General features: G+C 37.4%; 1 long non-coding RNA gene across 3 annotated transcripts in view; it reads right to left on the reverse strand.

The window, feature by feature from the left end:
• Positions 1-25,501, reverse strand: part of LOC103885609 — a 190,747-nt gene that overhangs the window by 25,997 nt on the left and 139,249 nt on the right. For 2 of the 3 annotated variants that reach the window (XR_648771.4, XR_004177316.1), the window contains exon 5: positions 1,398-1,541. The exons of the other annotated variant lie outside the window; for it this stretch is intronic. This is a non-coding gene — a long non-coding RNA (uncharacterized LOC103885609). The remainder of the gene's footprint in view (positions 1-1,397; positions 1,542-25,501) is intronic. 3 annotated transcript variants of the gene reach the window in all.

Genomic DNA, 25,501 nt, shown 5'->3' on the forward strand with positions numbered 1-25,501 from the left:
TGTCATGAGAAGTAATTCTACTAAATAAAACCTGGTTATACATTAAGAAGACATCTTTTTAACAATGAAAAATCTTGAGTTTCAGAGTTAAGCTTTAACAAGTTTTATAAACTAGAGACTTCAATGAACACATGCTATGTAACAGATTTCTATAAGTCTGATAAACTAACAGAGAAAAGATTGTTTATCTCTAAGGCACCACATAGCAGCACACAGAGAGATGAAGCCCTGATATAATCTAAAGAAAATGTGTCTATACACTAGTTATTATCAATGAAAAGTCATCAAAAGAATCCCTACTTTCTATTTCCAAATCCCAGGCTGTTTCCAATACATTGCACTGTCTTCCTTCAGATAATGAAAAAGAAATAATTGTGATTCCTATACTCACTAAGTTAACAACTGAACATGCTTGCAATTGTCAAAAGATGTTGGATACTATATATAATGAATTTTGCAATACTAGGAATGGATACTGAAAGAATCAAGAAATGGAGTTCAGAAAGCTTCCTGAAAAAATTTCAAGAAAGTAAAATGGAGGAAAAAAGAAGAGGAAACCAAACATTAGAAAGGCTTTATTAAGGCACTAGACTAGAGCCATGAGTATGTATGCACATTCATGGGAAAGGTCAGAAATATGTGCGGTGAAAAGAAGTAGGAAATAAAGTTAGACATGTAGAGATGGTCCGCATTTTGAAAAGGAAAAGATAACATTAAAAATCCACGTCCAACTCAATGTTCTGCTTTAAGAGAACGCTGTCTTTAATTAGTTTTAACTACATCAAAATATGCTGCATGGCTGCACAGAAACTTTTGATGATTTTCAAAGCTTGGAATGAACTAAAATGACTTTATTTAGCATTTATTACCCACTTCTACAGGCACACCTACTAGTAAGCACTTTGAATACATTTTCACAGAGGATCTATACAAGAACCCTATGTGGTAGGTACAAATGTGATTCCCTTTCCACAATGAAGAAAACTCAGACTAGAAATGTTAAGACGTATTTCCAAGTCAGAGTAGTTAAGCCAGGATTCAATGCAGGTCTTTCTTGATTCTAGAATCCACACCTTCAGCTTTCATAGAATTTACCGTCTCGTAGCACTTTAAGGATGCTAAAGGATTCTGTTTCTTAAATTTAACAGTCAGCCCTGCTCCCCTCTAGCATCCTAAGGAAGTTGTTCACATAAAGAAAAATTAGAGAAAAGAAACCAAGGAAGTGATTGTCCGATTCAGTGTTTCTTTAATATGCTGGGATGACACACATGCCTGAGGCTAATAGATGTAAGATGGGCTTCCCACTTCTTCTGATGCTATCTAAGACGGTCAAATTGCAAAGCAGAATCGACCTGACAGGTCCATCAAGATACTGAGAGAAAAGACCATGAGCCCACCTGTTTAGATCAGGTGCTGTGAGGATGTGATGGAGCAGCAAGGAGAGCCGAGTCCTTTGCCTTGAAGGAACTGTAATCCTGCCCACCAGGACTGTGGACACATCTGAGCAGAAAATCTTCCTCCCTTATCAACATAGAGGAATCCTGGAAGTGGGAGAAGGCAGTTTGAGGCATGACTTCACCTGAAGGCAAGATCAGAAACACGGGAGAAGAGGCAAGGAACCCCCGACTTCACCTCCCCCGACAAACACACACAAACAATAAGTATAAAACTGTACATTCAAATAGCTTCTGCAGTTCCCTAAGCATTGTAATATTTATTATTTCACTTGAACTTCACAACAGCCCTTGAGGACAAAACCAAGGCACAAAGAGGTTAAGTGACTTTCCCAAAATCAGATATCTAGTAAATTACCCAGACAGCCTCCCTAATAACCTCATCATTCTGAAGTCACAAGGACAAATCTTATCTCACCACTGAGTGTAGGGAGTGAAAAGGTCAGGCAGAGAGGAGTGTCATTATTACAGTTTGGTTAGACCACTTAGACACATCCACCATTCCAGCATTCCCCCTAAGTCCCATTTCAAAATCTTAGATTATTTTTAAAAATAAGAAGAAAGGAAGCATTACACAGGTCACATCTCTGAGTCCTATCTAAAATACATTTTTTAAAAAACTATAAGTATTTCAATTGTTTTAGTCATTGAAATCAACTCTTAAGAATAAATAATTATTAGTGTGCAAAAAACTATTTATTCATAGTTTCCAAGAATGTCTTTCTCAGAACAACAACTTTGTACAATTTATGTAAATGGTACCCCTGTAACAACCTGCATAGCCTCTATAGTCACATTTTTCTGGCTAGTCATACCATAGTACCTCAATCCCTGCACAATCATTGAGTCAATGAACCACAGAGTAATATATTATCCATTAATTTATTTTAAAACAAATATTGAACACATACTATGTGCAAGCCCAATGCTAGGTTCTGGGAATGCAGCAACAAACAAGACACATTTTCTGCCATCACAACTTCATGGGATGCCTGTGCTTTTGCTGTCAGGCCAAAAAAAAAAAAAAAATTGCGAAGATGAATATTAATAAGATTATTCTCTGTATTTTCTTTTAGGAGTTTCATAATTTCAGGTCTTACATGTAAGTCTTTAATCCATTTTGAGTTGATTTTTGTGTATAATGTAAGATAAGGGCCCAATTTTATTTTTTTGCTTGTGGATATTCAGTTTTCTGATCACCATTTATAGAAGATACCAGCCTTTTCCCATTATATATTCTTGGTGCCCTTGTCAAAGATTAGTTGATGGTATATGTATAGGCTTATTTCTGTTCCATTGGCCTATGCGTCTGTTTTTGGCAAGTATTCTGCTGTTTTGATTACTATACCTTGATAATATAGTTGGAAATCAGGAAATGTGATGCCTCTGGCTTTGTTTTTCTTTCTCAAGTTGGCTTTGGCTATTCAGAGTGTTTTGTGATTCCACATAAATTTCAGCATTGCTTTCTCTATTTCTGTACTAAATAAGTAGGACTACGCCAAACTAAAAAGCTTCTGCATGGCAAGGGAAACAGTCAAAAAAAATTAAAAGGCAGGGAGTGGGGAGAGCAACATGGCTTAATAGACTCCTCCAGGGATCGCTCCTCCCCCACACGAACACCAAATTGAGTAACTATCCTTGCAAGAAAGCACATTCAAAGGAACCAAAAATCAAATGAGCAATCACAGTACCTAGATTTAACATCATATTAGGGAAAGAGGCACTGAAGAGGGTAGGAAAGACATTCTTGCATTGCAAACACCACCCTCGCCAATCCCGCAGCAGTGCCTGGAGAGAGAATCTGTATGCTTTGGGGAGGGAAAGTGAGTGATTGTGGGACTTCACATAGGAATTCAGTGCTGCCGTGTCACAGCAGAACCCAACACAGGGCAGTACTTGGCCAGTGCCCTTGGAGAGAACAGCCAGACTAGCCCTAGCCAGAGGGAAATCCCCCATCGCAGCAGTAGGAATCTGAGTTCCAGCTAGCTCCACCACTTAGTTCAGGACCCCAGGGCTCCTCCGACCAAAGTGTCCTTGTGAATGAATTGTGAATGTCCTGAATGAATTTGAATGGCAAAACGACCTTGGATAAGTCCTTGTGCTATGCTGGGCTTGGAGCCAGTGGACTTCGGGTGTACTTGAGACACCAGCTATGGTGGCCAAGGGAGTACTTGTATCACCCTTCCCCCAACTCCAAGCAATGCAGGTCTGGAAGAGACTCCTTCCACTTGGGGAAAGGGAAGGGAAGAGTACAGAGGACTTTGTCTTGAAAGTTCAGTACCAGCTCAGCCACAGTAAAATAAAGTGTCAAGCAGATTCATGAAGCCTCTACATCCAGGTCCTAGCTCCTGGATGGCATTTGTATACTCACCCTGCGGCAGAAGGGAACCCACTGTACTGAAGGGAAGGACCCAGTCTTGGCAGGATTCCCCATCTGCTGACTAAAGATCTCTTCATCCTTGAATAATCATTCATGGTAGCCAGGTAGTAGCCACCACAAGCCTTGGGCAAGGCCCAATAATGTGCTGGCTTCAGATGTGAACCAGTCCAGTCCCAGCTGTGGTGGCCACAAGAGTGCTTTCACCACCCATCCCCCATTTCCAAGCAGTCTTCTGAAAAGAGAGCCTCCTTCTTCTTGGGGGAAAGTGAGGGGAAAAAATGAGACCGTCTGCCTGGTAATCCAGAGAATTCTCCCAGATCTTACCCAAGCCAAACACAGCAGTTCTTCTATACGTCTGCAAGAGTTATAGCTTTACTAGGATTGTGGCACTTCCTTATGCAGATATGACTGTAGTGACCAACGAGCTGCAATAGATTATAACACTGAATTCCCTTTGAATATGTGGAAAGCCTTCTCAAGAAGGATGGGTACGAACAAGCACAGAATGTGAAGATTAGAATGAATGCCTACTTCTTCAATATCCAGACATTGAAAAACATCCACAAGCACCAAGAACATACAGGAAAACATGATCTCGTCAAACTAAATACGGCACCAGTGACCAATCCCAAGTGACAAAAATATATGAACTTTCAGACAGAGAATTTAAAACAGCTGTTTTGAGGTAGCTCAATGAACTTCAAGATAACGTAGAAAAAGAGTTCAGAAACCTATCAGAGAAATTTAACAGATTAAATTTTTTTTTAATCAAACAGAAATTCTGGAACTGAAAACAACTGACAAACTGAAAAAATGCATTGGAGTCTCTCAATAGCAGAACTGATCAAGTGGAAGAAATAATTAGTGAGCTTGAAGACAGTCTCTGTGAAAAACACAGTCAGAGAAGAAAAAAGAATAAAAAAGGTTGAAGCACACCTTTGTGCTTGCATCATAAGCACAAAGCACCTACCTACAAGATCTAGAAAATAATTTCAAAAAGGCAGATCTAAGAGTTATTGGCCTTAAAGAAGAGGTAGAGTGAAAGATCAGGGTAGAAAGTTTATTCAAGGAAGTAATAACAGAGAACTTTCCAAACCTAGAGAAAGATAATCAACATTCAGATACAAGAAGGTCGGTCATAGAACATCAAGCAGATTTAACTGAAATAAGACTACCTCAAGGCCCTTAATTAAACTCCCAAAGATCAAGGATAAAGAAAGGATTCTAAAAGCATTCTAAAAGAAGAAAGAAACATGTAACATATAAAGAAGCTCCAACACATCTGGCAGCAGACTTCTCAGTGGGAACTTTACAGGCTAGGAGAGAGTTGCATGACATATTCAAATTGCTGAAGGAAAAAACTTCTATCCTAGAATATTATATCCAGAAAAAATATTCTTCAAACATGAAGGAGAAATAACGACTTCCCAGACAAACAAAAGCTAAGGGATTTCATCAACTCCAGAACAGTCTTACAGGAAATGTTAAAGGAAATTCTTCAGTCTGAAAGAAAAGGACATTAATAGGCCATAAAAAATCATGTAACAGGAAGTATACAGACAAATTCAGAATATCCTAACACTGTAATTGTGGTATGCAAACCACTCATATCTTGATTAGGAAGACTAAAAGACAATCTTATCAAAAATAATAACTACAGCAACTTTTAAGAGATAGATAGTATAAAAAGATACAAATAGAAACAACAAAAAGTTTAAAGTGAGGGGACGGAGTCAAAGTGTAGAGGTTTTTAAATAGTTTTCTCTTTGCTTGTTTTTATGATCAGAGTTAAGATTTCCTCAGTTTAAAATAATTTGTTATTATTTGCAAGCCTCATGGTAATCTCAAAACAAAAAGCCTACAGCAGATAAACAAAAAAATAGAAAGCAAGAAATTAAAACACACTAACAGAGAAAGACACTTTTACCCAAAGAAAGATGAAAGGAAAAAGGAAGGAAGGAAGGAAGGAAGGAAGGAAGGAAGGAAGGAAAGAAGGAGGGAAGGAAGGGAGGGAGGGAGGGAGAGAATGAAAGGATGAAAGGGAAGGGAAGGGAAAGGAGGCAGGGAGGGAGGGAAAACATCAGAAAAAAATAACAAAATGGTAGTAATAAATTCTTACCTATCAATAATAAAATTGAATGTAAATGGACTAAATTCTTTAATCAAAAGACAAAGAGTGGCTAAATGGATTTTAAAAATAAGACCCAACTACATGCTACCTACAAGAAATTCATTTTACCTATAAAAACACACACAGACTGAAAATATAGTAATGGGAAAATATATTCCATATGGATGGAAACCAAAAAAGAACAAAAGTAACTGCACTTATATCAAATAAACTGGACTTCAAGACCAAAAGTATGAAAAGAGACAGAAAACATTATTACATAATAATAAAAGGGTCAATTCAGAAAAAGGATATAACAATTGTTACTATATATGTACCCAACATTGGAGCACCCAGACATATAATGCAAATATTATTAAAGTTAAAGAAAGAGATAGGCCTCAATACAATAATAGTTGGAGACCTCAATACCCTCCTTTCAGCATTGGACAAATCATCGAGACAGAAAATCAACAGAGAAACAGACTTAATCTGTGCTACAGTCAATGGATGTAATAGGTATTTTCAGAATATCCAACATCTGCAGAACACACATTCTTCTCCTCAGCACATGGATCATTTTCAAGGACAGACCGTATGTTAGGCCACAAAACAAGTCTTAAATTAAAAAACAAAAAAAAGAAATAATATCAAGTATCTTCTCTGACTACAATGGAACAAAACTGGAAATCAATAACAAGAGGAATTTTGGAAACTATACAAACACATGGAAATTAAACAACATGCTCCTGAATGACCAGTGAGCCAATGAAGAAATTAAGAAGGAAACCGAAAATTTATTAAAACAAATGATAATGGAAACACAACATACCAAAACCTATAGGATATAGTGAAAGCAGCATTAAGAGGGAAATTTATAGCTATAAGTGTCTATGCCAAAAAAGAAGAAAAGCTTCAAATAAATAACCTAAGGATACATCTTAGAGAACTAAAAAAGCAAGAGCAAACCAAACCCAAAATTAGTAGAAGAAAAGACATAATGAAGATCAGAGAGAAATAAATGTGATTAAGCCCCCCCCCAAAATACAAAAGATCAATGAAATGAAAAGTTGGTTTCTTAAAAAGATAAACAAAAATGACACACCTTTAGCCAGACTAAGAGAAAAAGAGAGGACTTAAATAAATAAAATCAGGGGTGAAAAAGGAGATAACTGATATCGCAGAAATTCAGAGGATCATTAGAGACTACTATGAACAACTATACGCCAATAAATTGGAAACCCTAGAAGAAACACATGAATTCCTAGACACATACCACCTACCAAGATTTAACCATGAAGAAATCCAGGCCGGGCGCGGTGGCTCAAGCCTGTAATCCCAGCACTTTGGGAGGCCGAGACGGGCGGATCACGAGGTCAGGAGATGGAGACCATCCTGGCTAACACGGTGAAACCCCGTCTCTACTAAAAAATACAAAAAAACTAGCCAGGCGAGGTGGCAGGCGCCTATAGTCCCAGCTACTCGGGAGGCTGAGGCAGGAGAATGGCGTAAACCCGGGAGGCGGAGCTTGCAGTGAGCTAAGATCCGGCCACTGCACTCCAGCCTGGGTGACAGAGCAACACTCCATCTCAACAAAAAAAAAAAAAAAAAAAAGAAATCCAAAACTTAAAAAGCCCCGTAACAAATAACAAGACAGATGCTATAATAAAAAGTCTCCCATCAAAGAAAAGCTCAGGATCCAATGATTTACTACTGAAATTTACCAAACATTTAAAGAACTAATCCAATTCTACTCAAACTATATCCAAAAAATGAGGAGGAGGGAATACTCCCAAACTCATTTGATGAGGCAAGTATTACCCTGATAGCAAAATCAGGCAGACATAACAACAACCAAAAATACAGGCCAATATCTCTGATTAACTTAGATGCAAAAATCCGTAACAAAGTACTAGCAAACTCAATTCAAAAACACATTAAAAAGATAATTCAGCATGATGAAGTGAAATTCTTTCAGGGTGTAAGGATGGTTTAACATATGCAAATCAATGAATGTGATACTGTGATACTTCATAGGAACAGAATGAGGAGCAAAAATCATATAATCATTTTAGTTGATGATGAAAAAGCATTCCATAAAATTCAACATTCCTTTATGAGGAATAAAACAAAAACTGGATATAGAAGGAACATACCTCACATGAAAACAACCATGCACAACAGACTCACAGCTAGTATCCTACTGAATGGGAAAAACTGAAAACCTTTCCTCTAAGACCTGAAACAAGACAAGGATGCCCATTTTGACCACTGTTATTCAACATAGTGTTGGAAGTCTCAGTTAGAGCTATTAGACAAGAAAAATAAAGAAAGGGCATACAAATTGGAATGGAAGAAGTCAAATTATCCTTGTTTGCAGACAATATAATCTTATATTTATAGAAACCTAAAGATTCTATGAAAAATCTATTGGAACTGGCAAACAAATTCACTAAAGTTGCAGGATACAAAATCAGCATACAAAAATCGGTAACATTGCTATATGCCAGCAGCAAACAATTTGAAAAAGATATTATGAAATAATCCCATTTACAATAGCTAAATAGCTAAAATAAAATAAAATATCTAGGAACTAACTTGACCAAAGAAGTGAAAGATATCGATAATGAAAACTATAAAACATTGATGCAAGAAATTTAAGAGGACACAAAAACATGAAAAGATATTCCATGTATATGGATTAGAAGAATCAATATTGTTAAAATGTGTATACTATTCAAAGTAATCTATAGGTTCGATGCAATTCCTGTCAAAATACCAATGACAATCTTCATAGAAATAGAAAAAAAAAATCCTAAGATTTATGTGGAACCACAAAAGACATAGAACAGCCAAAGCTAACCTTAGCAAAAAGAACAAAACTGGAGGATTACATTACCTGACTTCAAATTATATTACAAAGCCATGTCAACCAAAATAGTATGGTACTGGCATAAAAGCAGACACATAGATCAGTGGAACAGAATAGAGAACCCAGAAATAAAACCACACATCTACAGTGAATTCCTTTTCAACAAAAGTACCAAGAAACTATAATACATTGGGGAAAGCACAGTCTCTTCAATAAATAGTGCTGAGAACGCTAGATATCCATATGCAGAAGAATGAAACTTGACCCTTATCTCTCACCACATACAAAAATAAAATAAAAATGGATTAAAGACTTAAATCGAAAACTACTGAAAGAAAATATCAGGGAAACTCTCTAGGACTTGGAGTGGGAAAAAATATCTTGAGTAATACCCCACAGGCACAGGCAACCAAAGCAAAAATGGACAAATGGGGTCACATGAAGTTAAAAAGCTTCTGTACAGCAAAGGAAACAATCAACAAAATGAAGAGAAAACCCACAGAATGTGAGAAAATATTTGCAAACTACTCATCTGACAAGGAATTAATAACCAGAATATACAAGGAGCTCAAATAACTCAATGGGAAAAAAAATAAAATAATCTTATTTAAAAATAGGCAAAAAAATCTGAATAGACATTTTACAAAAGAAGACTTTCAAATGGTTAACAGGTATATGAAAAATGCTCAACATCATTAATAACCAGAGAAACGCAAATCAAAACCACAATGAGATATCATCTCACCCCAGTTAAAATGACTTTTACCCAAAAGTCAGGTAATAATGCATGTTGGAGAGGATATGAAGAAAGGGGAACCCTTGTATGCTGTTGGTGGGAATGCAAATTAGGGCAACCACTATGAGAAACAGTACGGAGGTTCCTCAAAAACTAACAATAGAACTACCACATGATCCAGCAATCCCACTGTTAGGTATATATCCAAAAGAATGGAGATCATTGTGTTGAAAAAATATCTGCACTTTCTTGTTTATTGCTGCATTACTCCCAATAGTCAAGACTTGGAATTAATGTAAGTGTCAATCAACAGATAAATGGATTAAAACAATGTGGTACATATACAGAATGAAGTATTATTTAGCAATAAAAAGAATGAAATCCTGTCATTTGCAACAACATGCATGGAACTGGAAGACATTAAATGAAATAAGCCAGGCAGAGAAAGACAAATTTCACATGTTCTCACTTACATATGGAAGCTAAAAAATAAAACAATTGAATTCATGGAGATAGAGAGTATAATGATGGTTACCAGAGGCAGGGAAGTTACCAGGGAAGGGTGGAAAATTGGAGATAGGCAATGGGTACAAAAATATAGGTAGATAGGATTAATAAGTTAATATTTGATAATACAAAGGGTGACTATAGTCAATAATAATTTCTTATCTATTTTAAAATAACTAAAAGCATGGAATTGGAATGTTTCTAACACAAAGAAATGATAAATGCTTGAGGTGATGGATACCCCAATTACCCTGATATGATTATTATACATTGCATGCCTATATCAAAACACATGTACCCCATAAATATATATCTATTAAGTACCCATAGTAACTAAAAATAATTTTTTTAAAAAAATGAAAATGCAACCTACTGAATGGGAGAAAACATTTGCAAACCATATATCTGATAAAAGGTTAATACCCAAAATATATAAGGAACTCATAGAACTCATAGGAAAAACACAAATAACCCAATTTCAAAGTGGGGAAAGGACTTCAATAGACCTTTTCCCAAAGAAGACATACAAATGGCCAATAGACATAAGAAAAGGTACTCAACATCACTAATCATCAGGGAAATGCAAATCAAAACCAGGTTGAGATATTACCTCACATCTGTTAGGATGGCTTTTATCAATAAGAGTTGCCAAGGGTGTGGAGGAAAGGGAACCCTTGTACACCATGGGTAAAAATGTAAATTAGTACAGCCATTATGAAAAACAGTATGGAGGGTCCTCAGTAAAGTAAAAATCAAATTACCATATGATCCAGTATTTCCACTTCTGGATATTTATCCAAATGAATCAAAATCAGTACCTTGAAGAAAGATCTGGACTCCCATGTTCATTGCAGGATTATTTGCAATAGTCAAAGTACAGAAACAACCTTAGTATCCTTTGACAGATGAGTGAATAAAGAAATTGTGTGTGTGTGTGTGTGTGTGTGTGTACACAATGGAATATTATTTAGCCTTTAAAAAAGAAAGAAAACCTGCTATTTGTGACTAAATGGATGAATTTGGGGAACATTATGCCAAGTGAAATAAGCCAAACAGAAAGATAAATATTACACGATATTCCTTATATAGAGAATTCAAAGTCAAATCTACAGAAAGAGAGACTAGAATGGTGGTTGTTAGGAGGCAGGAGATGGAGGAAATGAAGACATGTTGGTCAAAGGGTGCAGACTTTCAGTTATAAGACATACAAATTCTACAGATCTAATATACCATATGATAACTGTCATTAATAATAATGTATTTTATACTTAAAATATACTGAGTCAATATTAAATGTTTGCATCACCAAAAAATGGTAACTATGTGAGATGATGAATATGTTAACTAGTCTAGTTGTGGGAATCATTAGACAAGGTATAGCTTTACCAAAACATCACATTGTAAAACTTAAATATATGCCATTTTTCATTTGTCAGTTATATATCAATAAAGCCAGAGAGAAAAAAGAAACCTCATGGGTTAGTGGGAAAGACAAATAAGTAAACATATATGTGCAATTCAATGTGATAAGAGTTTTGATATTCAAAAACATATTAGGCATTTTTAATAACAGCACTTGCTTCAAATGATTGTTGTGAGGATTGAATGAATTAATGCCTAGGAAGCACTTAGAACAGTACCAAACACAGTGCTTCTTATGCATTAAATCATTCAATCCTCACGTCAGCCATATGAAGTACTATAAGTTCTATTATTAAACCGATTTTACAGATGAGAATACAGGGGCACAGGGCAGATAAGCAATTTAATAGACCCAGAGCACCTCTGTGGCTCTGAAATAAGAATTAGGATTCTAGAACCCACAGAATGTAATCACTTCCTTTCCAGGAGCAAACACCAGGCACTATGTGAACAAAAAAGGAGGGAATAGAATCCATCCTGGGTGTCAGGGAATGGCACACATTTCCTGTCTGGGTTACATATTTCAGTCTCTGTTCATGCTAATTCAAAAGTAAATACTCATATCTGACCTTCAGTTCCTCCCCACAAAGCAGAGCTGTGCATCAAAGCAATACAGTCCATTTTGTATCAGCCTGTAATATTATTAACCAGTCAGGTTTAGGGAAGCTGATAAAGAAGAAGATATTAGAAATACTATATGTAATATAAATATAATGAAGTGCAGTTGTCAAACTTTCTTAACTAAAAAAGCATGTACTTTCTTAGTTAAAAGAAGAACATTTCATTGGGGAAATTTCTCACAAAGCCAAGGTTTCAGCTGAAGGAAAGAGGCAAGAGTAAACATGAGAAGCACAAGCAAAGGTGCACGGAGGCGGAGGATAAATGTTTAGTCTGTGTCTGGTAGTCTGCAAAGAACGTGGGCAATCTGAAGAGACCCTAGGGGAAATTGCCAACATAAACAGGCTCTCAATGGAGGTATACATGTTATAAATTTAGAAAGCATCGGCCAGCACTCTCTTGAGTGTGGCTGCCCTTTGCTTTGCCCAAGTAGGGTACTCAAAATCCCCAGAAAGAACCCACTCTCTAATAAGCACCAAATAGGAGCCTGGTGCTACCCCAGGTCCTTTAAGCCTCGCAGTAATGTTAGGAGGGAAAGACTTTTATCTCTTTCTACAATTGAGCAAATGAGTCTCAGAAATATGCCCAGAGTCAGGCTTGTAAGCATGTAGTCAGAATTTGAACTCACACCTGACTGCTGCTGAAGTCCTTTCCACTCTCACTTGCTTACCCTCTGAGAATTTTCAGGATTCTCGTCAGACATCACATAACCTTTAGGTTGGCATTCACCAGCTCCATGAGGGCAGGGACTATACCAGTCTTGCTAATCATTTAATACCAGCTACCATTGACAGTACTTACATTGGATGATCAATTATTTTTTTGAACTTTCAATATACTTTATTTTCTAGAATCGTTTTAGGTTCATCACAAAAAAATTGAGTGGAAGGTGCAGAGAGTTCTTATATATCCCCTTCCCCCACAAGTGCATAGCCTCTCCCACTATCAATATACCATATCAGAAAGGCACATTTGTTCCAATCAATGAACCTACGCTAACACATCATCATCCAAAGACCATAGCTTACATTAGGGTTCACTCTTGGTGTTGTATATTCTATGGGTTTGGACAAAGGTATAATGACATGTCGCCACCTTTATAGTATCAGAGTATTTTCACTGCCCTAAAAATCCTCTCTGCTCTGCAGATTCATCCCTCCCTCCCCATAACCCCTAGCAACCACTGATCCTTTTACTGTCCTCATAGTTTTGCCTTTTCCAGACTGCCATATATTTGGAATCATAGAGTAAGTAGTTTTTTCAGACTGGGCTACTTTCATGTAGTAGTATGCATTTAAGGTTCCTTCATGTCTTTTCATGACTCGATAGCTCATTTCCTTTTAGTGCTGAATAATATCCCATTGTCAAGACGTACCACAGTTTATTTATTCATTCACCCACTGAAGGACATCTTTGTTATATTAATAAAACTGCCATAAACATCCACATCCAGGTTTTTGTGTGGACATAAGTTTTCACCTCCTTTGGATAAATACCAAGGAACACAATTGATGGAACATATAAGAGTCTGTTTAGTTTTGTAAGAAATTGCCAAGCTATCTTCCAAAGTGGCTCTACCATTTTGCATTGAATAAGAGTTCCTGTTGCTCCACATCCTTGATAGCATTTGGTTTGTCAGTGTTTTGGATTTTCATCATTCTAAATGGTGTGTAATCAATAAATATTTATTTAATACATTAATTTTTTAATCATAAATTAAAATGAAATAAAAATTGAAATCATTAAGAAAGTACAATTATAAAATCTATTATTTGCATTGTCACTTTTTAAAGACTGGAGGTAAAGGGAGACCTTCCATATTCAAGCTCTAACCTATCACTTTTATGTCACCATCCACCGTGCCTCTGGACAAACTGTTTGGTACGCTCCAAGCAGTCAGTCTGCTGAGTGGAGACGTGGGGGATTGGCAAGGAGGGAGAAGAGAAGAGGGGGATGATAAGTATGTACTTTGGGATCTTTGTCTAAAATCCCTCTTGTGCTACATTTTATTCTTCTCTAGCCACTGTATTCTGCTCCCTACATTTGAGCTCCAAATACAGTCACATCTCTTTTATTATTATAATTAACTGCTATGAAGTCTGCTACCATTATTACAAGGAAAAACAGTAGTTCCATATTAACATATTTCTACTTAAAAGCCAATATTAAAATATGTTAAATCTATAGTAATTTAAACTGGTGCACATATAAATAGAACAATGCCAAATTATGAAATAAACCCAAATGCATGAGTAATTTAGTATATGATAAGCTGGGCAAAAAATGGATTCATGAGTAAACAGTTAGTGTTGATAGATTCAATTTGGGAAAAAATTTGGGATCACTACTTCATACCTTACACCAAAATGAATTATAGAATTATCAAAACTATTAATAATTTAAAAGGAAACTATAAAAAGACTAGAAGAAAACAATATGATTTATTTAAACAATTTACAAGTAGGGAAGGGCTTTCAAAGAATAACACAAAACCCTAAAACTTTAAATAAGTTGATGCGTGACCACATAAAACTAAAACATTTTAAACGTAAAACAAGACAAAATATTTCAAAGATATGTTTGTAATTCATATCACATCAAAGGGATAATTTTCCTAATACATAAATGGTGCTCAGAAACCAGTGAGAGAAAATATCACTAACGAATTTGAAAACAGTTAAGTTATATGTACGTAGTTTACAGAAAAATACAAATGTGTCTTTAAAACAAGAAATGATGTTTGGTCTCACTCATAATGAGAAAATATACTGAGATGCCATTTTGTTTTTAAAAACTGGCAATGGGGCCAGGCGCGGTGGCTCACGTCTGTAATCTCAGCACTTTGGGAGGCCGAGGCAGGGGGATCACAAGGTCAGGAGATCGAGACCATCCTCACTGACATGGTGAAACCCAGTCTCTACTAAAAACACAAAAAATTAGTTGGGCAGGGTGGGGGCCCCTATAGTCCCAGCTACTCGGAGCTTGCAGTAAGCTGAGATCACGTGCCACTGCACTCCACCCTGGGTGACAGAGTGAGATTCCATCTCAAAAATAAAAAACCAAACTGACAATGATCCAAAGTTTGAAAACATACTCAGATGGCAAAGGTGTGGGAAAAAGGCATTCTTGTATATTGTTGATTGTACATTGCTACAAGCACTAAATAGAACACCTATCAAAAGTATACAGGTACATAGCCTTTGACCCACCAATTCCACTTCCTTGTATTCAGTCGACAGATATACTTGCAGGTGTGCTTGTGCATGTTTACTTGCAAGTCCCATCTACATCAGGACGGAGTGGTTAAATAAAGCATGGTGCATTCTTTATCATAAAAGAGGAGGACAAAGTTCTGTATGTCCTTTATCCTTATGAGGTACAATCATCAGGAAATAATTTTGTATTAAAAAATACATAGCTTGGATTGAAACAGAAACACAATAGCACATAATATATGACTCCATTTACATGGCATTCAAGACCAGGAGAAACTAAAAGATGGTGATAAAAGTGAGAATAGCAATTATCTCTGGAGAGAATAGGAAGAGGCACAAGGCAGACATTGGGGTGCAGGAAATAGATATCTTAATCCAGGTGGTGATCACATGGGTATGTACTTGAGTAAAAATTCATCACACTATACACAAATTCTGCACCTTACATGGCCTCTTATTTATAAAACAAATCCACAGGCAAGACACAGAACTATGGATATAATATTCTATACTTTGTGCAAAAAAGAAAAAAATATACGTCTATATATGTATTTGCTTATACATGCATAGAATATCTCTAGAAGGCTACATGAGAAACTGGTCACGTCAGAGGAGGAATTCTGGGTGACTAGGAGCAGGGGTGAGTGGGAGACTCATCAGGTATCTTTTGCTACTTTTGCATTTTAGACCATGTGAATATATTACCTTATTGCAAAACATGCAATGAATAAAAAAACATACCACCTAGAATTGTCCGAGACCTCAGGGGCTTACTCAGTCCTGATTACAAATGCCAGCCCCAGAGGAAATTGGAGGGTCTAAAGTCAGCTCTCTGCTAATGTTGCCTCTCCTGCCACAAGGTGTCACTATTGAAGACTGGGCCTGTAAGATCTGACAGATACTGGTCCACCACCAGCCCAATAAATTACACATATAAAATATGTCAGATAGTTATAGGCACATGAAAAAAATAAAATAAGATACAGAGGTAAAGTATTCAGCAGGGGAGTGAGTGGGAGAATAAAGGAGTCCTGGCTATTCTAGGTGGGCAGTTTATGAAAGGCCTTGCTGATGAGGTATCATCTGACATCTAAATGTAGCAAGGAGACAAGCATTGTGAATATCTGGAGATAGAGCAGTTGAGGCAGAGAAGACAGCAGATGTAAAAGCCCTGAGGCCAGAGTATGCCTACCATGGCCGAGAAACAGCAAGGATGACAGTGTGGGTGAAATAGAGAGAACCAAGTAGAGAACAGCAGAGATAAGGAGTAAGAGGTAAGCAGAGGCTAAGATCACAAAGGGCCTTGGAAGCCACATAAGGACTTAGACATTTACTCTGGGCAAGAAGGAAAACCAATGGAATATTTCAGCAATCAAGAGATTATTTTTTGGACCTGGTTAATGGAGATGTTAGGTGGGATATACAAGCCTGGGCATTAGTTATGTACTGGAGACATAAATCTAGAAGTCATCAGATTTCTCTTCCCTCCAAATGAATTACTCTTTGGGGTCATTGGGTTTTTTGGGGCCCTTTCTTGCCAGCACATCTTGCTCCAATCCAATCTACTCAGCAAAGTTCCCTAACTTCACACCATATGAAGCAGAAGTTTGGATATCAATTTCTCTATCTCAGAAGGCAAACTATCACCACCACTCCACATATCAAAGACTCTAAGGAGCACAGCCTTTGAAAAATTACACACATGTGCCCATTGTACACAAATCCAGCTATACTCTTCTTCTAGAATCATAGATGCATATTCACTTGGTTTTTACATTTCCTGAACTAGGAGGGTCCACTTAACTAAATCTCCTCTGAACTAAAAAGGGCTCCTTTGTCCACTGAAACATAGCTTTACAGACACGTTAATGTCACTAAACGTTTTTATTTATGCCTTACTAAGGCCTTCATGACATTTCTATAAGTTTTCACCAACTTTTCTAAGTCTTTTGAACATTTTTCCATCATTGTCTATTTCTCCTTAACTAACATCTAAATTATCCATTTGCTCCTCTTTAAAATATATATGCCATCCAACCTTTATGGCACTGAAATCAAGGCAGAAAGCTTGTTTATCAGCTGAAAGACTATGAGAAAGTCACGCCATTTCTGTAAGCCTCAGTCTCCTTGTTTGATAGTTCATTTTTGTCTCTAAGACGTGAGTGACTTATATTTTTGTTTATACCTTTCTACAGTTTTTTACCTAAATTGATGATAATGATGAAGATGATTGATATGGTTTGCCTCTGTGTCTCCACCAAAATCTCATGTCGAATTGCAATTCCCAGTGTTGGAGGAGGGGCTTTGTGGGAGGTGACTGAATCACAGAGGTGGACTTCCCCCTTGCTGTTCTTGTGATAGAGTTCCCCCAAGATCTGTTTGTTTAAGTGTGTAGCAATGCCCCCTTCTCTCTCTCTTTCTCTCTCTCTTTCTCTCTCTTTCTGCTGTCATCTATGTGAAGACATGCTTGCTTCCCCTTCACCTTCCACCATAATTGTAAGTTTCCTCAGGCCTCCCCAGCCATGCCTCCTGTACAGGCTACAGAAATTATGAGTCAGTTAAACCTCTTTTCTTCATAAATTACCCAGTCTCAGGTAGATCTTTATAGCAGTGTGAGAATGAACTAATACAGAAAATTGGTACCAAAGAAGTGGAGCATTACTATAAAGATACCTGAAAATGTGGAAGTGACTTTGGAATGGGGCAGAGGTTGAAACACTCTGAAGGGCTCAGAAGAAAACAGGAAGAACGGAGAAAGTTTGAAACTTCCTAGAGACTTCTGAATGGTTGTAACCAAAATGCTGATAGTGATATGGACAGTGAAGTCCAGGCTGAGGAGGTCTCAGATGGAGATGAATAACTTATTGGAAACTGAAGTAAAGGTTACTCTTGTTATGCTTTAGCAAAGAGACTGGTGGCATTGTGCCCCTGCTGTAGAGATCTGTGGAACTTTGAACTTGAGAGAGACAATTTAGGGTGGCTGGCAGAAGAAATTTCTAAGCAGCTAAGTGTTCAACATGTGGCATGACTGCTTCCAAAAGCCTATGTTCATTTGCATAAACAAAGAAATGACCAGAAACTGGAAATTATATTTAAAAGGGAAGCAGAGCATAAAAGTTTGGAAAATTTGCAGCCTGACCATGTAACAGAAAAGAAAAATCATTTTTCTGGAGTGGAATTCAAGCCTGCTGCATAAATGTGCATAAGTACAGAGAAGCCAAATGTTAATAATCAAGACAATGGGGAAAATGCCTCCAAGGCATTTCAGATACCTTCACAGCAGCCCCTCCCATCACAGGCCTGAAGGCCTGGGAGGGAAAAATGGTTTTGTGGACTTGGCCAAGGTCCCCCACTGCCCTGCACAACCTCAGAACATTGTTCCCTGCATCCCAGCTGGTCCTCCTGCCATGGCTAAAAAAGCCCCAGATACATCTCAGGCCACTGCTCCAGAGGGTGCAAGCCAAGGTTTCCATTTAGTGTTAAGCCTATGGGTGCACAGAGGGCAAGAGTTGAGGCTTCGGAGCCTCTGCTAGATTTCAGAGGATGTATGGAAATACCTGGATGTCCAGGCAGAAGTCAGCTTCAGCGGGGGAGCCCTCATGGAGACCCTCTACTAGGGCAGCATGGAAAGGAAATGTGGGGTTGGAGGCCCCACAAAGGATCCCAGCTGGGGTACTGCCAAGGGGAGCTGTGAGAAGAGGGCCATCATCCTCCAGGACCCCAAATGGTAGATCCACCAACAGTTTGCACCATGCACCTGGAAAAGCCACAGGTACTCAATGCCAGCCTGTGAAACCAGTTTAGTGTGCTGTACCCTGCCAAGTCACAGAAGTGGAGCTGCCCAAGGCCTTAGGAGTCCACCCTGTGCATCAGTGTTGCCCAGATGTGAGACATGGAATCAAAGGAGATTGTTTGGAGCTTTAAGATTTAATGACTGCCCTGCCAGGTTTTAAACTTGCATAGGGCCTGTAGCCCCTTTGTTTTGGCTGATTTCTCCCTTTTGTAACAGGAGCATTTACCCAATGCCAATACACCCATTGTATCTGTGAAGTAACTAACTTGTTTTTTATTTTACAGGCTCATAGGCAGAAGGGACTTGCCTTGTCTCAGATAAGACTTTGGACTTGGTCTTTTGAGTTAATGCTGGAAAGAGTTAAAACTTTGGGGGACTCTTGGAAAGGCATGATTGTCTTTTGAAATGTGAGAACATGAGATTTGGGAGGTACCAGAGGTGGAATACTATGGTTTGGCTCTGTGTCCCCAACCAAGTCTCATGTCAAATTGTAATTCCCAGTGTTGGAGGAGGGGCCTGGTGGGTAGCGATTGAATCATGGGGGTAGACTTTCCTCTTGTTGTTCTTGTGATAGAATTCTCCTAAGATCTGTTTGTTTAAAAGTGTGTCTTTTACTTCTCTGTCTTTCTCTCCTGTTGGCCAAGTGGAGACTTCCTTCCTTCCCCTTCACCTTCCACAGTGATTGTAAGTTTCCTGAAGCCTCCCTAACCATGCCTTCTGTACAGCCTGCAGAACTACAAGTTAATTAAACCTCTTTTCTTTATAAATTACCCAGTCTCAGGTAGTTTTTTATAGCAGTGTGAGAACAACTAATACAATGATACTTACCTAGTGATAACTGATTAATAAGAGGCTTTTTATGTTCTTTGCAAGGAAAGAAGAAAACATTGGCAAGTGAAGGGAAGCATGAAGGGAACATAGTAGCATGCATATAGTAGAAATAATATATGTATTATTGTTGTTATTATTACTATTAACCTGAATTATCCATTCATTTTTTAACAGATATCAATATTTTATAAGACTGTGCTTGTTTCCATCAAGAAACAATATTTGTAAAAGTATACATTGAGTAATAGTAAAATATAAAAACTTTTCTAAAACTGTTCAATAAATATTTTATTCAACTTTTAAGTTCAGTGGCACATGTGCAAGTTTGTTTTTTTTTTTTTTAAATTTATTTATTATTATTATACTGTAAGTTGTAGGGTACATGTGCATAACGTGCAGGTTTGTTACATATGTATACTTGTGCCTTGTTGGTGTGCTGCACCCATCAGCTCGTCATTTACATCAGGTATAACTCCCAATGCAATCCCTCCCCCCTTCCCCCTCCCCATGATAGGCCCCGGTGTGTGATGTTCCCCTTCCTGAGTCCAAGTGATCTCATTGTTCAGTTCCCACCTATGAGTGAGAACATATGACCCAGCCATCCCATTACTGGGTATATACCCAAAGGATTATAAATTATGCTGCTATAAAGACACATGCACACGTATGTTTATTGCAGCACTATTCACAATAGCAAAGACTTGGAATCAACCCAGATGTCCATCAGTGACAGATTGGATTAAGAAAATGTGGCACATATACACCATGGAATACTATGCAGCCATAAAAAAGGATGAGTTTGTGTCCTTTGTAGGGACATGGATGCAGCTGGAATCCATCATTCTTAGCAAACTATCGCAAGTTTGTTTTACAGGTAAACTTGTCTCATGGGGGTTTGTTATACAGACAAGTTCATCACTCAGGTACCCATTATTTTTCCTGATCTTCTCCTTCCTCTCAGCCTCCATCCTCCAGTAGGCCCCAGTATGTGCTGATCCCCTCTATGTGTCCATGTGTTCTCATCATTTAGTTCCCACTTATAAGTGAGAACATGAAGTATCTGGTTTTCTGTTCCTGCATTAGTTTTGTAAGGATAATGGCCTCCAGCTCCATCCATGTTCCTGCAAAGGACATGATCTCATTCTTTTTATGCCTGCATACTATTTCGTAGTGTATATGTACCACATTTTCTTTATTCATTCTATCATTGATGGATACTTAGGCTGATTCCATGTCTTTGTAATTGTGAATAGTGCTGCACTATACATGTACATGCATGTGTCTTTATAATGGAATTTATATTCCTTTGTATATGTACTCAGTAATGAGATTGCTGGATTGAATGGTCATTCTGTCTTTAGGTCTTTGAGGAATCATCACACTGTCTTCCACAATGGTTAAACTAATTTACACTGCCACAAAAAGTGTGTAAACATTCCTTTTTCTCTACAATCACTTCAGCATCTGTTATTTTTTGACATTTTAGTAATAGCTCTTCTGACTGGTATGAGATGGTATCTCATTGCAATTTTGTTTTCCTTTTCTCTAATGATTAGTGATGTTGAGCTTTTTTCCTGTGATTGTTAGCCATATGCATGTCTTTTTTTGAGAAGTGTTTGTTCATTTTTTTGCCCACTTTTTAATGTTTTTTTCCTTGTAAATTTGTTTAAGTTCCTTATAGATACTGGACATTAGACCTTTGTCCGATGCATAGTTTGCAAAAATTTTCCCCCATTCTATAGGTTATCTGTTTAGTCTGTTGATAGTTTCCTTTGCTGTACAGAAACTCTTTAGTTTACTTAGATACCATTTGCAATTTTTGCTTTTGCTGCAATTGCTTTTGTCGTCTTCATCATGAAATTTTTTCCTGTTCCTATGTCCAAAATGTTATTGCCTAGGTTGTCCTTCAGGGTTTCTTCTAGTTTTGAGTTTTACATTTAAGTTTTTAATCCATCTTGAGTTAATTTATGTATATGGTAAAAGGAAGGGGTCCAGTTTCAATCTTCTGCATATGGGTAAGTCAGTTATCCTATTACCATTTATTGAATAGGCAATCCTTTGTTTTTGTCAAGTTTGTTTTTGTCATTGATTGTTTTTGTCAAGTTTGTCAAAGATCAGATAGTTGTAGGTGGGCATCCTTATTTCTGAATTCTTTATTGTGTTTAATTGGCATATGTGTCTGTTTCTGTACCAGTACCATGCCATTTTGGTTACTGTAGCCCTGTAGTATAGAGTGAAGTCAGGTAGTATGATGCCTCCAGCTCTGTTCTTTTTGCTTAGGATTGCCTTGGCTACTTGGGCTCTTTTTGTTGTTGTTCCATATGAATTTTAAAATAGACTTTTCTAGTTTTGTGAAGAATGTCAATGGTAGTTTAATAGGAATATCATTTAATCTATACATTGCTTTGGGCAGTATGGCCATTTTAATGCTATTGATTATTCCTATTCATGAGCATGGAATGTTTTTCCATTTGTTTGTGTCATCTCTGTTTTCTCTGAGCAATGTTTTGTAGTTCTCCCTGTAGAGATCATTCTTCTTCCTGGTTACCTGTATCCCTAGGTATTTTATTCTTTTTATGGCAATTGTGAACGGAATTGTGTTCCTGATTTGGTTCTTGGCTTGACTGTTGTTAGTGTATTGGAATGTTAGTAAATTTTGCACATTGATTTTCTATCCTGAGACTTTGCTGAAGTTGTTCATCAGCTGAAGGAGCTTTGGGCTGAGACTATGGAGGTTTTAGATATAAGATCATGTCATCTGCAAACAGAGATAGTTTGACTTCCTCTCTTCCTATTTGGGTATCCTTAATTTCTTTCTCTTGCCTGATTTCCCTGGCTAAATTAACTAGCTGTGTGACCTTGAGAATATGCTTAACCTCTCTGAGACTGTGATTGCTAATCTGTGAAATATAGGCAATAATAATTCTATTCATGAGATCGTTAAAAGTAATATTTAAATGTTGGGAGGATAAGCCCTTAGTGCTGTACTAGATCTGATATGTTGACACTACACAAAACACTTAGTAAACTTAGATAATAATTACCTGCATTTCCAACAGGAAGGTCAGCTGGAGCAGGGCAGATAAAGAATCCAGAGAAAAACTGAATACCAGTTAAGGGCAAACCGAGAATTCAGGTCCAGAAAACAAGGGGGTTCCCAGTTTTCAAAAGTTAAGCAGAAGAAGGTAGATATAATGGAGATTCTCACTTAAAACAGTAGTATTTTGTCCAGATCAAGCTAAAATCAAGCATGTATTGAGTTGTTCATAGCAGAGAGGAGACAGAACATAGTGATCAAGAGACTGGGTTTTGTAGAAAGTCTTGGGTTTTTAGTCCTGATTCTGGAATATACCAGTTATGCAACCTCAGTTCCCCAAACCTCAATTCCTCATCCATAAGCAAAAAAAAATGTAAATGCTAAGATTTGATCACAAAAGTTCCAGCTCAGATCCCCAGTGAATATTAAGCTCATTGTGGCATCAAAATTGGTGCCATGAGAGTCAGGCTGCCATGGAGAGACGTACTCAGGCCCCGGACACAGACCTGTCTTGACTCCTAGATTAGATATGTACCATGCACTTTAGAACAAGTTTCTTAATCTTTCTGAGCCTGAGCTTCCTCAACTATATATTGGAGATAATAATAATTTCTAAGTAAGATAGGGTAAGCGAAACACCATTACAATGACTGGCACATACTATGTGTTCAAAAAGTCATGATCACTGTTGCTTATGCTTGCTCTTTCCAGGCACTTTGCTACATGTTGGAGTTATAACAGTGAACAAGAGTATATTTCATTCCATCTTTCAGGTATTTAAAGACAGGTGCCATGTTCATATCCACTCTGGTCTCTTCTTCAGTTCCTTAGCTATTCCCCCATGACAAGATGTCCCAACACGATCCTCTCTTTCCTGGCCATTGTTAGACAAGCTCTGTTTTGAAAATAACCTTTCAGAATATGGCACCCAGAGGGGAGGTGATATCCAGCCATGATGTGATCAACCTGAAATATCATAAGAATTTGGCTTTGACCTTAACACTGTACTTCCGCTAACCCAACCAACATTTCTATTAGTTTTTTTTTTTTTTTTTTTTTTGATTCCTGCAGTAGTTACAAAGAAAACTACAATAGCATTGTTGCCAGACTCATTGGTGCAGTGTACAGCCTGAAAAAGTATTCAGTTATTTTAAGCAAGCTGAAAAAATAAAGAAGCAAAGATTCTGTATGAGAATCCAAAGTAGAATCATGGAGCAGAAAGAGTCTAATATGCCTCCTTAATTTTGTAGGCAGTCAGGATCACTCTAAATTAGTACCACAGAGAAGATGGATGTTTCCATCCAGGGAAAAAAAGAATCCATTAAAATGACTAAGAATAGAAATACTTAGCCAAGAAGAAATAAACTGTGAATATATTTTAAAGGCAAACTCCATAGTAAAGTTGAGAAGATCTGTAATAACGATGTCAAACATCTTCTTTTAAATCTCATAAATCCTACCACAGGAATAGAGTGGAGTGAGAGCAGATTTATGACTTTCTACAAAGGCAGAGTCTTCTACCAACGCCTGCAGATAACCCAATGGGCCATCAACAAGTAGTTACTGCAACCTCAGAATTTAGACAATCTCCTTTACAAATTAGAATAAAGAGTCCTAGAAGACAGATTATATTCTCTGAGCTGTTTTCACAGGACTATTTTCTGGCTGTTTGATTTATTTGCCTAGGTCTGAGTGTCAGAGGCCTGAGAAGTCATCTCTGGATTACAGAGATGAGCTTAGAATGAAAGTCACATTTTGTTTTATAAAAGCAGCTCAAGCATCAGGGTTTGAATGCTCAGCACCTCTTTAATCAAACCAGGGCTGTTCAGTGCAGGGCTTTGTAAGTGAGCTAATTAGTAATGTGCCAGAGACTTACCTGGTTAATCAAATGATTAATCACTCAGTAGACTTCATTCCTCTTGTTTTCTGGCTGTCTTTGGCTCCTATATTTGGTGTTTTTGTATTTTTGGGGTAATTAGCATTTTAAAAGCTGGCAGCCACCATTCAGGGTAAAAAAAACAAAAAAAAAAAGTGGCATTGTCCCATTTTAACCATTTTTTGTACACATAAAAATGAGACAGACGGGGTTCCCTTCTAGAACAGGTTATATGGCTTGACCAGAAACGTTAAGCCAGTTCTGAGGAAATACAATATTTGGGTAGAAGAGGATTTGAAACTCTATGGAAGGTTTGAGCCTTCCTTTACATATGCAGGCCTGGTTAGAGAAAAGATTTTTGAAAATCACATGACCATAAATCAGCTGACTTGATTTTTAGGTTTCTTCCATTTATTTAGTATTTTACTCTTTAAAGTAGTTTTAAAGGGAAAAGAAGGCTAGCCATTTTGGCAAATTCTAACATTGAAAATAAGGTTGCATATTTTATAGTTTTGTTGAGAAAATTGATAAAGTAAGTGCTGTAATTTGGATGTTTGTCCCCTCCAACCTCATATTGAAATTTAATCCTCAGAGTAGTGATGTTCGAAGGTAGGGCCTAATGGAGGTATATGGGTCCTGAGGGCAAATTC

This window comes from Papio anubis, chromosome 1, assembly GCF_008728515.1.
Source record: "Papio anubis isolate 15944 chromosome 1, Panubis1.0, whole genome shotgun sequence".
Classification (NCBI taxonomy): domain Eukaryota; kingdom Metazoa; phylum Chordata; class Mammalia; order Primates; family Cercopithecidae; genus Papio; species Papio anubis.